This window comes from Vigna umbellata, chromosome 1, assembly GCF_029865625.1.
Source record: "Vigna umbellata cultivar VRB3 chromosome 1, Vumbellata_1.0, whole genome shotgun sequence".
NCBI lineage: Eukaryota > Viridiplantae > Streptophyta > Magnoliopsida > Fabales > Fabaceae > Vigna > Vigna umbellata.
In genome coordinates this window covers 56,786,224-56,790,956 of record NC_142165.1, presented here as the reverse complement: position 1 = coordinate 56,790,956, position 4,733 = coordinate 56,786,224, and positions in this window count along the sequence as shown.

Below are 4,733 nucleotides of genomic sequence, written 5' to 3'. Positions count from 1 at the left end.
ATAAAAACAACATGGATTGTGAGTAATTCAAATTTTATATCTTTTACTTTTCTTGAAATATTAAATCATGGATCCAAACATAGTGGTGAAGAAGAAAAATAAATAGACTAAGCAGTTGTGGAGACCGGTAATTGTCGCGCCAAATAATAAATTGGGAATATATCTAGATAATATAATCTTATTCTTAATATTGGTTACATGATTTTAATATCTTCAATAATAATTCTCTAAACATAAAAATTATCCTTAGTTTATAATTTGAAAAAACTTATTTTAGTATTTGTCACAAATGTTTATAAAATTTGTCATTAAAAAATTACAAGTTGTCCACTTAATAATTTTATTTCGTATTATATTTTTGTCATTCAAAAAATATAAAATTAAATAAAATAATGGTATTTAGGATTGTTGCTACCCACGTGCTCAATTCACTCACGCAAACTACTTGATTATTAAGAAAATAATACCTTGACACTATATATTATTATTTTAGGTTGTTAAATGGAATATTTTGTTTGATGGTGTTTAACATATGACCATCTTAATGTGAATCGAATATAAAAGTTTGCAAAAAAAACCCAAGACACTTCTCATAAAGAAATCATACAAAATCTCAAACGAATATTAGATGAAATACACATAACGTGCTAATGCTGGAAGAAACAAAAACGTTTACAATAAGTCAATACACGTAAACAATAAGACACAATTTTTTTTTTAATTTGGCTTGGATATTGTTAATTACTTACCAAGATGTTTTTCTCATTTTGTTTTTTTATCTTAATTGGTTAAGAAGTTGAAGAGTCAAGTCGCAACTACTGTTAATAATCGATTATTTCAATAGGTAATCGATTATTATAGAAAGTTTTTGACGGAAAACTCGTAGCCAAGGGTCCAACCACTAAAAGTATGGCCAAACTCTTCGAAGAAGAATCATCCATAGAACGAGAAATAAAGGTGTGTTTCACTTGGGCCATCATGGAAGAAGAAGAAGTAGTGTAGGATTTAGTCCTTGTATTCGATCATGTAGTGTAGGTTTTATTAAAGCTTGTATCACTAGTGCAGAAAATGTCTTTAATGTCACCATTAGATGTTAGATAACCAAATATCCAACATAAAATATGACTGGTGACATTTTTGTAAATAAAATTACTATTTAGACGTCGACTTTGAGGGACACCGACGTCTATATTAACAAAGACGTGTGCTCCCCATGGACGCCAAAAATATGGGAGAAATTAATATTTTATTCGTCTTAAACGTCCGACTTGAGAGAGCCCCCGACATCTAAGGGTCATTTAGACATCAGATTACCCTATTGGATGCCAAAATGGTCGCGCCAGAATCACAAAAGTCATTTTTTGACGCCATTTAGACGTCTGATCCCTTCACCCCGACGTCTAAATAGCCCTTAGACGTCGGATTCCCCCTATGGGATGCCAAAATGGTTAGCCCAGAATCTCAAAAGTCATTTTTTTCGCCATTTAGACGTCCGATCCCGCCACCTTAACGTCTAAATTTAGACGTCAGCCCCCCTAAAGTTGGACGCCAAATGGCCTGCAGAGGTAGGTAGAAAGTGACTGTTCCATTGCCCTTATACGTTGGCTCGTTAGCCCAACGTCTAAACACACCTTAGACGTCAAACCCCGAAAAGTCGGACGCCAAAAGGCTCTGCCAAAATTGATCTTTTAAATGATTTACACGTCGACTTGGTAAGGGCCCCGATGTGTAAATCACTATAGACATCGGCCAAGGAGGGGGACCGACCTCTAAAACATTTTTATTACCCAAACCGCGAACTCGGGGCAGTTACGCTCATTACTCATCATCTTCCTCCGCACGTTTTCTCTCCGTGGTTGTGCATTTTTCAGGTGCGTTTTCTCTCTTTTGGACCATTTAAACTTAGTTTTACTCTGATTAAATTACTCTTTGATGAATTATCTTCCATTTGAACCGATTGAAATGTGTTATTGATAACAGTTGAAAAACTGTTATTTTCATGCTTAAAATTGATACTAAAAGCAACCTTTATACTTAGAAACTAGCTTGAAATCATGCTTTTCTTCATATTTTCAGAAATAAGAGACCTGGACAGGTTTATGCTTGATTTCAGTGTTTTTGTGCAAGTTTTAAGGTGAATTTGGTGAAAGAAGTGAAGAAGGAGAGAGATGAAATCAGAAAAGACATCAAAAAGTGCAAAAGGAGAAGCCGAAGTCACCGCTCAGCGACAGTTTACCGCTGAGCGGCACTCAGGAGCTCACGGGAGGAACGCTGAGGGGCAAAATGGCCGCTGAGGGGAAGAAACGTGACACGCACTCACCGCTGAGCGGTATTTTACCGCTGAGCGGCACTTTAATGGGCTTGGACCTAATTTTCTGTAACTTACGAATAATATATAAGCTTTAGGGTTTCCTAGGGTTAGGTATCTTTGGCTGGAACGAAGCAAACACTCTCTCTTCCACCCCTTTGAAGGAGGATCTTGGATGCTGAGGCTTCCTCTTCACCTTTTTAGGGTTTTATCTTTCATTCTTTCATTGTAATTCATCTAGGTTCACCATGAATATGGTGAACTAAACTCTGTATGTTTGTTGGGGAATCAATGTAATCTTTTGAAGCTCTCATATATGGAATCTGTTTTTACATCTTTTAATTAAGACTTATGCTTTCTTTCATCATTAGTTAGGGTTTTTCCTCTTTGCTTAATGCTTGCATTGTTTAACTCATTCGATGCATGATTATTGGTTTTGTTGATACGGGCGCGTACGGGGAAGTCTAGATCCGGGGAATTTCTCCCAATATGATATTGGTTGTCGTTAAGCTCCTGCACTTATGAACTGATCATTAGGAATGCTAGGAATTGTATGAACTCGTGATTAGGGAGAAGCCTTCTTGAAAGGTACTTTAGAGAGTGGCATTAACAATGATGATTTGAATGTTGAATTCCTAAAATATATGAGAGTGGATAAGATGAAATTGACCCCCAACAACATATTCATACATAAATTTCATTGAAAGTGTTTTTCTTTTGCTTTTTGCCATTGATCAAAACTTCATGCATACATATTTAATTTTCGTCTTTTGCATATAAAATCCAAATATTTCGTCTTTAAGTCTTAGCTAATCAAGAAACCACATAACTAAACTAGGCCGTGAGTCCTTTGGGAAGAACGATACTTGGTCTTACCAAGTTTATTACTTGAACGATTCGGTCACACTTGCCTATTGAAAAACAAGTTTGTGACATCATATTTTGGTATTCATAAATTTGTCCATCAAGTTTTTGGCGCCGCTGCCGGGGACTCGTGGTTTAACTTGTTAATTTGTGTGATTATTGATTATCTTTGACTTTAATTTTGAATTTCTGTTTTTTTTTTATTTTATTTTCTGTTTTTATTTTTTCGGTTTTTATTTTATTTTATTTTCTGTTTTCTGTTTTTATCTTCTCTTATATCTTTTTGTGCTAACCAAATCTTTTCTAGGGTTTTGTGTTCTTGTGTATGCAGGAGGCAATTCGGACTAGGAGCAAGAAAACAACAGAACCTCTGCTTGAAGGATTAGAAGACAGTAGACGGAGGAGAAGAATCTGAACATCTAGAGAACTTTTCCCTCCTCCGGAAACTCTGTTATAACCATCACCACAAGGTTCTGATAATAGCACAGAAAATATGGAGAATAACAATGTCAGAAGAACTCTTGCTGATTACACCAATATAGCTGGACCTCAGCACTTTAACAGCATAGCTAGACCAAGAGTCAATGCAGCTAACATGGAGGTCAAACCAGCACTGATCCAACTGGTGAAAAGCAATCAATTTAATGGGTTATCTCATGAAAGCCCATATGAGCACCTTACTACATTCAATGAAATTTGCAACACAGTCAAAATTAATGGGGTGCCAGATGAAGCGATCAAACTTAGTTTGTTTCCTTTCTCATTGGGAGGCAATGCTAAGCTTTGGTTGAATTCTTTTCCAGAAGGAAGTTTCACAGAGTGGGAAGCAATGGTAACAAAGTTTTTGAACAAATACTTTCCACAATCAAAGGTGACAAAAGGCAAGCAAGAGATATCTTCATTTAAGCAGGGCATGGAAGAATCATTGGGGCATGCATGGGATAGATACAAAAGTCTGTTAAGAAAAACACCCACGCATGGCTTTGAAGAACAGGAAGTAGTCTTAACTTTCCTTGGAGGGCTTGGTTCACAAACCAAGATGATGCTGGACACCTCAGCAGGAGGCAATATTAAATGGAAAACTCCAGAGGAAGCCACAGAAATTATAGAAAACATGACTACTAGTGATAATGAGCTGCACAGTGAGAGAGGAGCTCCTATGCAACAAAAAGGGGTTCTTCAATTACAAACGCATGATGCCTTGCTAGCTCAAAATAAAATTCTAACTCAACAGTTGGAGACTCTGACTAAAACTCTTGCACAATTACCTAAAGAGTTGAAAACTGCTGCACAGGTACAAACCCAGTTGTGCGAATTATGTGGAGGTGATCATATCAATGGTCAATGTGCTTTTCCAGTGGAAGCCGTGGAGGATGTTAATTTCATGGCTAATCAATTTCCATACCGTCAAGGGAATTACAATCAAGGGTGGAAACCACATCCAAGCATTGGTCAAGGACAAACTGGGCAAGCTAATCAATATAATAAGCAGCAGCAACCAACCTTTTGGCAACAGTTATCTATGCTTAATGAAAGATCAAAAAGGTTGGAAGAAACTCTT